Raw genomic sequence first — 12883 nt, 5'->3', positions numbered from 1 at the left:
AATACCCAGCGTAGATGATTCCTTTCAAATGGTGGGGATTATGGGAATAATACGTTAAGTGTTTTTCAACTCTGATTACTAAATCTCTCTATCTTGAATTTCCTTGACATAAGAAGCATTTTAAATCAAACTATTAGAACATAAGTTGCTTAAATCTTCCCTTTTCCTAAAATACCTGCTTTATAAACATAAATAAAATGTTTAAATTTCAAGAGAATCTTTGTTAAGACATTTTAGAAAGTTTTACAGCTTTCACTTTTTCTTACTCCTAAGTAGAAGTTTAGCTTTACTTTTAGATGTTTTATTATAACGTGTATCTGTTAAGCCTTCAACTAAGAATATGAATGTCTCTTGACTCTCTTGGCTTAGAAGTCTACAAGGGCATGTTACTTTCAAGATTTTCTTCTAGGAACTAAAATCCAATATATTATTTCAAATTTGGGAATACCTCCTTCCATTTCATTTCATTTCTACTGAATAAATTAAAGAACTATTTAGGACAAGTTGAGTGTTTTTCCACAGTAGACCTTCTTACAGTTATAAGAAAATGAAAACAATGATTTCTAATTTTTCAGAGCCTCTGGGTTTAGTGTATAGCTTTCAGGATGTATAGCTAAGAAATCTTTCAAAGCTGGTAGAGAAATGGAACACAGCAAAAATAATTGTTACATAAAAAATAGATAAATAGATAATAAAATTCTACAGAGGCCTGCCACTCAATTGTATCCCAATAAAAGTTCTTAAAAGAAAAAAAATAAAAATAAAGAGGGCTGCCGTGGTAACTTTTTTAATTATTTTTCCTTTTTTTTTTTTTACAGTCAAATTCATCTGAATCTATCAGAATACTGAATGTTGATAATTTGTGAATTAAAGTTTTCTGATTATTCTAAAACTCTTCCAGGAGAATGCTAATGTAAAAATATCTTCTTGAGAATGAAAACTAAAATCCACTGAACTTAAATAGTATCCATTTATTAAGAAACAGATAAAGCTACATTTGTTCTGAAATTACTAAAAATGTCTTACCATATGGAATAATGAATAGCCCATAGGTAAAGTGAAAAAATTTGTGTGCAAGTCCCCAATATTAATCCTCAATAAAGATTTTAGAAATCTATCAGCTTTCATTTTTTTCCCTGCTCTCTGGCTATTCAATGTCTTTAATTAACACTTTCTCCTACACAAAGTCCTATGCTTTGAATACTAGAGCATCATACTTTATTTAAAAATTAATAATGATAAGCTAAAATTCATGATGTTTTTCAAGTAGACTTCAAAGTAGATTAAGATCAAGATCTAGAATTCATTTACTCTAGTTCTAACTTCCAAAGGAAATAAGAAGAGAGTTGACAAAAATGGCAATATGGAAAACTCCTGCGTTCCCTTCCTCTCACAGATACACTGAATATACAGCTACACATGGAGCAAGTCACTCTGAAAGAAATTCAGAAACTAGCTGAGTAACTCCTCCACAACAGATGAATGAGAAAATACCCACATTAAAATAGGCTCTCACCATAAACTCCCTTGATACAGTGCCATACAATTGGGAGGAAACCCCCCAGTTCCTAGTTTCTCCCTGAGGAGTAAAGGGTTTGGATCCCACATCTAGTACCCTAGCTTTTAAAAAGCCCACCAGAGGGAGGGGCTCCCAAAACACCAAGCTCTGAAAAGCCAATGGGGTTTATGTCCATGAGGCTCACAAGACTGGCAAACAAAGAGAAATACTTAACTGGTGCACAGCACTCATCACGGCTATCCCCTCAGACTCAGTGCAGAGGGAGCAGGCAAAATCTCCCATCTCCTTGTCTTTCCTCAAAGGAGTTTATCCAAATACTTTAAAAGATGCCTGAGGGCCAGGCTTCTAATTCAGTAGAGCTATCTGTAATCCTCTTCAGAAACCAGAGAAGTCAGTGGACACCACTCCCCCTTCCCCCTCCAGCCCACTCCAAGTTACCAGTATCTGTCTAGGAGCTTGTACACACACATCTGTGCCCCCAGCTTTTGCAGCTGCCACCTGAGAGACAGGACCTAGATTGCTGGGATCTGAAAGCGAAGAGGCTTCCGTTCATGAGTGCCATAGAATGGAAGCAAACAAAGAAGCAATTCTTAACTGACTATCCTCCATCCACCCACCCAAAGCTCAGCAGAAAGGGAGCAGGCAAAATTGCCTATCTCCTATTTTTTCTCTGAAAGGGGTTTATAGACATACTTTAAAAGCTGCTAATTTAGAAAGCATCTAGCAGTTGGCTGCAGCCTTCCTCAGAGACCAGAGAAGCTGGTGGACACCTCTTACACCTCCTCTTTTCATCTGGCTCCAATAATAAAAACAAATCGCCAGTATCTCCCGGGAATGAGCTTATGTAAACATCTGGCACCCCAGCTTTTGCAACAATTATCCAAGGAATGAACCCTCAGGTTGCCTGACTCTAATAGCCAATGGGGCTTGCATTCACAAGTTCTACAGGACTATAGCAAACAAAGAAATAGTTTTTAATAGACATAGGAGTTACCCTTCACTCCCATAGCTATACACTGAGGCCCAGAACAGAGGAAGCAGGTAAAAATGCCCATCTCCCAATTTCTCACTAGGACATTAACTGCATACTTCTCCAGCTCCTGCCTGAGGGTCCAGCATCTAATCAGCCTGCATCTAGGTTCTGATTGCAATTCTCCCCTTTGGGACACTGACAGATCTTGGCATATCCTCAATGACTGGGAGCCACTAAAAACAAAGCAGGAGGCTTGAACAATCACAAATGCTTGAGAGACAACTAGAAACTCAGGTCAGGCTGATCAACAAGATTCACCTCCTACACAAGGCCATTCTGTCAAAACTGGGAGAGGTGGCTATTTTATCTAAATGCAGAAACCAGCAAAGAGAGTTAAGGAACACAAAGAAATAGAGGAATATGCTGCAAGGAAAAAAACAAGATAAATATCCAGAAACAAATCTTAATTAAACAGAGATCTGTGATTTACCTGAGAGTTCAAAATAATGGTCATAAAGATCAGACTCACTAAGAACACTCCATAAACAAAGTGAGAATTTCAACAAAGAGATAGAAAATATTAAAAAGTTAAAGCAAATCACAAAGCTGAAGCATACAATAATTGAACTAAAAAATTAAATAGTTGGGTTCAACAACAGACTAGATGAAACTGAAGTGAAGAAAGGATAAGTGAACTCAAAGACAAAGCAATGGAATTCAACCAATTAGAGAGGCTTTTAGAAAAAAGAATGAAAAGGAGTAATGATAGCTTATGAGACTTATAGACCAACTATGCATTAGTGGTCCCAGAAAGAGAAGACAGAGGGAAATGGGTAGAAAGCTTATCCAAAGAAATGATGGCTGAAAACTTTTCTAACCTGGAGAAAGAACCTGACATCTAGATACAGAAAGCACAGAGAATTTCTAATAAGATGAATTCAAAGAGGCTGACACTGAAATACATTATAATTAAATTGTCTAAAGTTACAAACAATGAGAGAATCTTAAAACAAGCAAGAGAAAAGCAATTACATACAAGGGTATTCCCATAAGACTCTGAACAGATTTTTCAGCAGAAACCTTGGAGGTCAGAAGGGAGTAGCATGATATATTCAAAGTGCTGAAAAGAACAAAAATGCCATTGTCTCTCAGAATTGAATGAGAGATAAAGAGTTTTCCAGACAAACAAAGACAAAGGAGTTTATCACTACTAGACCAGCCTTAAAAGAAATGTTAAAGGGAGTTCTTCAAGCTGAAGCAAAAGGATGCTAATTAGTAACAGGAAACTATATAAAAGCACAAAATTCATGGATATAAGTAAATATATAGCTAAATTCAGAATGCTCTCATGGAGTAATGGTGGTGTGCAAATAACTTATAGCTATAGTATGAAGCCTAAAAGACAAAAGTATTAAAAAACTGTAACTACAATAACTTGTAAATGGATATACAATGTAAAAAGATGCAAATTGTAACACAAAAAAACATAAAATGTAGGGGTAGAAGAGCTTTGGTCTGCATTTGAAGTTATTATCAGCTACAAATAGACAGTTATAAACATAAGATGTTTATGCAAGCCACATGTAACCACAAGGCAAAAGCCCGTAGTAGATATATGAAAGAAAAAGAGAGGAATCTAAGCATACCACTGCAGAAAATCATCAAATCACAAAGAGAGCAAGAGAAGAAGAAATGAACAAAAGAATTACAAAACAACCAGAAAACAATAAACAGAATGGCAGTAGAAAGCCCATAACTATAAATAATTACCTTAATAATAAATGGATTAAATTCTCTAATCAAAAGATATAGAGTACCTGCATGGATTTAAAAAACAAAACAAAACAAAACAAAAAGCAATGCAAGACCCAACTATATGCTGCCTAAAGATTCACCTTAAATTTAAGGATACTTATGGATTGAAAACAAAGGGATGGAAAAAGATATTCCATGCCAAATGAAACCAAAAGAAAACAAGGATACCTATATTTATATCAAACAAAATAGACTTTAAGCCAAAGACTGTAACAAAAGACAAAGAAGGTCATTATATAATGATAAAGGGGTCAATTCATTAAAAGGATATAACAATTATAAATATTTATGCACTCAACATAGGAACACCTAAATATATAAAGCAAATATTAGCAGACCTAAAGGGGGAAATAGACAGCATTTCAATAATAGCAGAGGACTTCAATACCCCACTTTCAACAATAGATAGATCATCCAGACAGAAAATCAATAGGGAAACAATGGACTTAAATTGGACTTAAATTACATGTTAGATCAGATAGACTAAACAGACATATATAGAACATTCCATCCAACAGAAGCAGAGTACATATTCTTCTCAAGTGCACAAGGAACATTCTCCAGAATAAATAATGTTAGGCCACAAAATAAGTTTTAACAAATTTAAGAAGATTGAAATCATCAAATATCTTTTGCTACCACAATGGTATAAAACTAGAAATCAATTACAAGAAGAAAACTGGAAAATCCATGAATAAGAGCATAAACAACATGCTCATGAACCACCAATGGATCAAAGAAGAAATCAAAAGAGAAATCAAAAAATATCTTGAAACAAAAGAAAATATAAACACAGCACACCAAAACCTCGGGGTTGCAGCAAAAGAACTTCTAAGAGGGAATTTTATAGCAATAAATGCCTACATTTAGGGAGGGAAAAGAGCTCAAATAAACAACCTTGCTTTACACTTCAAGGAGCTGGAAAAAGAAGAACAAAATAAGCCCAAAGATAGCAGAAGGAAGGAAATAACAAAGATCAGACAAGAAATAAATAAAATAGAGGCGAAAAAGACAGTAGAGAAGATAAATGAAACTAAGAGCTGATTCTTTGAAAAGATAGACAAAGTTGACAAACATTTAGCTAGACTCTCTAAAAAAAGAGAGAGAAAGGACTCAAAATCAGAAATTGAAGAGGAGATATTACAATTGATACGGCAGAAATACAAAAGATCACAAGCGACTACTATGAACAATTAAATGCTAGCTAATTGGACAACCTAGAAGAAACAGACAAATTCCTAGACACATACAGCTGTCAACTATAAATTTGAACTTGCCATCTGCCTGTACAAGAGTTAAATCACTTTGTGCTGCTGTAGCTACTGACCTTCCACATCCCCAGAAGGGAATTCAGGGTGGAGACCAGGAATGAGGCACTCTGTGCTTGGAGGATGGGTGGAACAGGTCTTCAGATAGTTAGATGTTTTCAGGAGCTAACTTTATGAGCCCAACCCTTGCATCTCCTCATATCTAGAAAAGCACTAAATGCCTACATGATGACATGTGCTTCTCATGACTAGCAGAAACCCCCTACAAAAAAATGTGTTTGATTGCATGTACTTCTCCCTTACCAAGAATACATATATACTAATCTTCCCCCCTGCCTCTTTGGAACAGTTTCTCAGAACTATCTGGGATGCTGTCTCCTGGGTTGCAGTCCTAATTTTGCCCCAAATAAACTCAACTTGCAACTCTCATGTTGTGCATTTTTTTTAAGTTAACATAGCCTATCAAGACTGGATCATGATGAAACAGAAAAATTTGAACAAACTGATTACTAGCAAGGAGACTGAATCAGTAATTAAAAACCTTACAACAAACAGAAGTTCAAGACCAGGTGGATTTACTGGTGAATTCTACTCAAATATTTAAACAAGTACTAGTACCAATCCTTCTCAAATTCTTCTAAAAAGCAGAAAAGAACACTTCCAAACTCATTCTACATGACCAACATTACTCTGATACCAAAGTCAGACAAGGATATTACAAGAAAAGAAAATTAGAGGACAATATCCTTGAGAAATATAGATGCAAAAATCCACAACAAAATATTAATTAGAGAGAACCAAATATAAAAATATGTTAAAAGTATCATACACCACCACAGAAGCCTTTTTGTCCCCCATTTCTTGTAGACAAGACTCCAGCCTCCATGACCTTCCTAGAGTTCCAAAGGGCAGATTCAAACAGTTGCTAATCATGGGAGGAGCAGCCACTTGAAACCACCTGAGACAAGATTAAAGGGACCAGAGAAGCTCATCAAGATTAGGAGACCTGACCACCTAAAACCTTGCATGGGCAACCTAATCCTGTCAGCAACCCCACCCTTTTGAAACTTTGCAGAAGAAAGAAGAATGCAAGACTGTTACTCCCTTGATCCTTACATACCTCTGAGCACACTTGTGAATACATAACCTCTTCCTAGTCCCCAGTAAGGGGCAGGGCACAGTTCTTGAGGCCCTAGACTACTGTGTTCCCCCTTTGCCTGGCAAAGAAATAAAGCCACTCTTTCTTTCACCTCCATATAAATAAATAAATAATAAATACAAGTATCATACACTATGATCAAGTAGGAAATATTCCAGGGATGCAAGAATGACTCAACATCTGAAAATCAATCAATGTGAAAAATAATACGATCATCTCAATTGATGTAGAAAAAGCATTTGACAAAATTCAACATCTTTACATAATAAAAACTCTCAACAAACTGTGCTTAGATGGAACATGCCTCAACATAATGAAAGCCATATATGACAAGCCTACAATTAATATTATACCCAATGGTGAAACACTGAAAGCTTTTTCTCTAACATCAGGAGCAAGACAAGGATATCCACTCTTACTGCTTTTATTCATCACAGTACCAGAAGTCCTAGCCAGAGCAATTAACAAAGAAAAAGAAATAAAAGGCATCCAAATCAGAAAGGAAGAAGTAAAACTGTCTCTATTTGAAGAACCATGATATTATATATAGAAAACCCATAAAGACTCCACCAAAAACTGTTAGAACTAATAAGTAATTTCAGTAAAGTCGCAGGATACAAAATCAATACACAGAAGTCAGTTGTGTTTCTAAACACCAACAACTAACTGTCCAAAAGATGAATTAAGAAAACAATCTCATTTACAATAGCATAAAAAAGAATAAAATACTTAGGAATAAACTTAACCAAGGAAGTGAAAGATTTGTACACTAAAAACTATAAGACATTGATGGAAGAAAGTGAAGAGGACACAAATAAATGGAAAGATAGTCCATATTCATAGATTAGAAGAATTAATATTGTTAAAATGTCCACACTAATCAAAGCAATGTATCTACAGATTCAATGCAATCCCTATCAGAAATCCTTCACAGAAAATGCTAAATAAACTTCAATGTCAAAATTTATTTGAAACCGGAAAAGATCCTGAATAGCCACAGCAATCCTAAGAAGAACAAAGCTAGAGGCATTATAATTCTTGATTTCAAACTATATTACAAAGCTATGGAAACTGAAGCAGTATGATACTGGCATAAAAACAGACATATAGACCAACAGAACAGAACTGCAAGCCCAGAAGTAAACTCGTGCATAAAAGGTCAATTAATTTTCACCAAAGGAGTCAAAAATATACAATGGTCAAAGGATAATTTCTTCCGTAAATGGTGTTGAGAAAACTGGACAGCCACATGCAAAAGAATGCAACTGGACACTTACCTTACACAATACACAAAAATCAACTCAAAATGGATTAAAGACCTGAACATAAGACCTGAAACCATAAAACACCTGAAAGAAAACATGGGACGTAAGTCCTTAATATTGGTCTTGGTGATGACTTTTTGAATTTGATATCAAAAACAAAGGTGTCAAAGCAAAAATAAACAAGTGTGACTACATCAAACTAAAAGTCTTCTGCACAGCAAAGGAAATCACCAACAAAATGAAAAGGCAACCTATGGAGTGGGAGAAAATATTTGCAAACCACATATCCAATAAGGGGTTAATATCCAAAGTATACAAGGAACTCATACAACTAAACAGCAAAAAAAAAAAAAAAAAAAAAAAGCAAATAACACAAATTAAAAATGAGCAAAGGACCTAAATAGACATCTTTCCAAAGAAGATTTACAAATGGCAAACAGGTACATGAAAAGGTTTCAACATCACTTATCATCAGGGAAATGTAAATTAAAGTCAAAATGAGATAATATCTCACATCTGTTAGAAGGTCTGTTATCAAAAAGACAAGAGATAACAAATGTTGGCGAGGATATGGAGAAGAGAGAACACTTGTACACTGTTGGTGGGAATGCAAACTGGTATACCCACTGTTGAAAACAGTATGAAGGTTCCTCAAAAAATCAAAAATAGAACTGTCAAATGATCTGGCACTCCCACTTCTGAGTATATATCTAAAGGAAATGAAAACAGTTTCTCAAAGAAATACCTATACTTCTATGTTCATAGCAGCATTATTCACAATAATATGAAAAAAACCAAGCATCTGTCTACCTGTCAACAGATGAATGGACAAAGAAAATGTGATAGATATACACACACACAGAAATATTAGCCTTAAAACAGGAAGGAAACCTTGTCATTTGCAACAATATGGACGAACCTGGAGAATATTATGCTAAGTAAAATAAGCCAGACAGAGAAAGACAAACACCACACAGTGTCATTTATAATGGAATCTTTTTTAAAAAAAGTTGAACTCATAGAAACGAAGTATAAGATTGGTTTCCAGGGGCTGCAGGTGGGGGAAATAGGAAGAGGTTGGTAAAAGGGTATAAACTTTCAGTTATAAGACAAATAGGTTCTGAGGATTTAATGTTTAACATGGTGACTATAGTTGACAACACTGTATTGCATAACTGAAATTTGCTAAGAGAATAGAACTTAAACATTGTCATAAAAAATAGAAAAAAAAAAAGAAAAGAAAGAAAGAAAAGAGCTAAAGATGTGACATGATGGATGTATCATTTAACTCAATGGGGGAGAATCTTTTCATAACGTACAGTATATCAAATCATCATGCTGTAAACTTTCAATATCTTGTACTTTACTGTACTTATCAATTATACCTCAAAAAAGCTGGGGGGAGAAAAGGAAATCCGAAAATACCCATCCATTCCAAGCCCCTCAGAACTGAAGTCTGATTGCCCACTGCCTAAGCTACTTGCAGGTGGCAACCATTATTCATACATGTTTAGGAGCAGTATGAGTCTTCTCCGGCCACCGGGATGCCACTTAGTTCACTGAAGCATGCTGAACACTACCCACAGAACTGATACTGTTTCTAGAAGTACCAAATTAGATTCAGCAAGGTAATGGGCTAAATGATGGGACAAATCCAGCATGGGTTTTTGAAGTGCAGATATTTGACACCTTTCTCCTAGGAATCTTTGTTCATTATCACTTTACCTGAAAGGAGCAGGCAACTGGAAGAAGAATATCATGATTAGTAAAGAAAGTGGGGGACTTCCCTGGCAGCGCAGTGGGTAAGAATCCGCCTGCCAATGCAGGGGACACAGGTTCGAACCCTGCTCTGGGAAGATCCCACATGCCGCGGAGCAACTAAGCCCATGCACCACAACTATTGAGCCCATGTGCTGCAACTACTGAAGCCCACATGCCTAGAGCCCATGCTCCGCAACAAGAGAAGCCACCACAATGAGAAGCCGGGGCACCACGACGAAGAGTAGTCCCCGCTCGCCCCAACTAGAGAAAGCCCTTGTGCAGCAACGAAGACCCAACACAGCCAAATAAATAAATAAATAAAATAAAGTGGGGCTGGGAGGAGAGAGCGAAAGAGAAAAAGTCATGTTTAGAGACGGGGTCTTGATTCATATTCTGACTTGATCACTCTAATATGTGTAATCTCAACACAATCACTTCTCTCTTCTACTCCCCGTTTTCTCATCTTCAACGGAGCATCTACTTTATCTGGTTGTTGTAATAGCTGAACACATGTGAACCCATCTTAAATTGTTGTTCGGCCCATTGGAGGTGCTCAGGAAATATTGGTTGAGTACAAACTTTGGAATCAAACAAACGAGGCTCAAGTTCCTATTCTAATGTTTATGAACTGTTTGGTGTTGACAGGTCATTTAACCTGTCTCCCTAAGCCTAAGTTTCTTCATTTATAAGCCTTTTAGGCTTAATGTGAAAGTGAATTAGATAATGTATAAAATACTTAGCACAATGCCTTACCTAAGATATTTAATATAAAGGATATTATTATTATGTTACATTGATTCCAGACCATAAGGAAAACTAAGCAGCCAGTATGTGATTTCACTGGAAACTAATGGTGGGTAGACTCTCCTAACTTTGTACCCCCAATTTTTCTGACTTTTGCCAAGAATCCGATGGTAGCCTTTTCCACTGTGATTTGCATGTAGGTCTTGAATATTCTTAATGCACTTGGGGTTCTTATGTTAATTTACATTTATATTAATACATTTTCTTTTAGATGCATATTTAGAAAGAATAGGTAAGTTGAGAATAGCCTTCATATCTTTAGCATCCACTATGGAAATTCAGTTACCACAGTTTCTATGATAGAAATCTTAGAGCATTTCTTTCCAGCTCATAAGCATCCAGATTAAACAAATTAATAAAAATACTTTTGTTTCCTGACCAACCCTGTGACAGATATTTTATGTTCAGGAGGCACAGAAGCTATGATGAATTTTCATTACAACTTTCCCTTATTAGGACAATTTTTCCAAATGAAGACTGCCTTTGTCATGAGGACAAAAGTCATAAACCAGTGCCATTGAGAAGCTCCCTCTTTTGTGATTGAATCAGGCACTATGCGAGAATGAAGTGAAATGGCCCTCACTAACTGCTAGAATATTCCACACCTTTTCTATATCAGTGCTCCTTGTCACACTATAAGTGTAACAAATTTTAAAAGTCCTTTAAATATCACTCATTTATTTCAATATACAAGAGAATTCACACTGAAATCATTTTGATGCAGTCATTGTAGGGAGGTCATTAAACTAAGTTCTGTCCATATTCTGCATCAGAACAATCACACTGAAAAAAACTAATAAGACTGAAACAAGGGAAGGGAGTACGATTAAAACACAAAGATGAGAAAGAAGCCAGGACAAGTGTTTGGAAATGCCTTTCCCGTCAACCTTATTTAAAATAGCACCTCCCCTCACCCACACCATCTAAACCCTTTCTCTGCTTTATTCTTCATGGTATTATTACCACCTGACATTTGTATCTTTTTAGCTAATTTATTTATAGCATGCTTTCAGGAATTCCCTGGTGGTGCAGTGGTTAGGACTGTGGGAAGCTGTGGTGTGCGGCAATAAATAAATAAATAAAGAGTGCTTTCTCCTTACGAATGCGAGCTCGCTAAGGGCAGGATGTGGCGCCTGTTTTGTTCATTGACTAGACCTCCCCTAGTGCTAGGACAGAATCTGGCATACAGCGTGCGTTCAGTGAACATGCGTGTGGAAGGAATAGGGACCATCAGCTGAGTGACCCGAGCCAGCCTCCACAAGACTGGAAACGGAGGCTTCTAGTCAGTTCCCAGAGAGATGTTAGGAAAAGTAGGCAAATTTCCCTTTTGTTTCTCACCATTTTCTTACAATTTCAGAGGTCCAAAAGTAGCTAACGGCGGGAAAAGGAAATAAACATGTTAACTTGGAGAAGGTGCTCGATTGTACTCAAGAGGAAAGAAACAGCTAAAAGAACAATGAGGCAGTATTTTTTTCCTATCAGATTAGCACTCAGTGTTGGTGGGGGGATAGGAGAAGCAGTGACCAGACATTGCTGGAAGGGTAGGCTGGTGCAACTTTTATGGTGAAAAATTTTGTAATTCCATTCATCTAGTAATTTTACTCTTAAGACTTTGTCCTGCAGGTATACTTGCACATGTGTGCACTGTTGGAAATAGGAAAACATTAAAACAACCTAAACGTCCACTAGGAGGGAACTAGCTGTATACATGATATGACATATAAGCAATAGAATACGATGCAGCCTTTAAAAAGAATAAGGTAGCCCAATACATTTCACCTCTCCAGAAGCTCACAGTTGGTACTGCCAAACATTTTTGGTATTTGCAGACTACCCTATAGCATTTTAGTGAACACCATTTTTACTCCAGAAGCAAAGCTTTTATAGCCGTGAAAATATCTGTTTTATCTAGAAATATAAGCATCTCAGAAAACTAACACAAATGGATTACAAATGGTGGACATGAACTTTGCTTCATTTCCAATAATTTTAAATTTAGTTTGTTATTCATTCCAGATCCATTTCAAAATACATCTTCCCCATGAAGGCTTCCTCCGGGCCTCTGTGCATACTGCATGGCAAGCACCCCCAGAGCCTGAGTCTCAGGAGGCAGTTTCAGGAGCTAGTCATCCTACACCCAATGGCATCAGTCATTTGCATTAAGTCAGGAAAAGTGGGTACCTAAGGGTGTAGGGAATTCCCTACTAGATGAAATCTTACTAAGCCCACAAGCTAAATGCGAAAAATGACGGCCACGCCATCCACCCAGATGTTTGAGTCAGAAATCTAGGGATCATACCAGATTGTTCTTTCTTTTCC

This window comes from Hippopotamus amphibius, chromosome 1 (assembly GCF_030028045.1).
Source record: "Hippopotamus amphibius kiboko isolate mHipAmp2 chromosome 1, mHipAmp2.hap2, whole genome shotgun sequence".
NCBI lineage: Eukaryota > Metazoa > Chordata > Mammalia > Artiodactyla > Hippopotamidae > Hippopotamus > Hippopotamus amphibius.
This window is presented reverse-complemented; position numbering follows the sequence as displayed.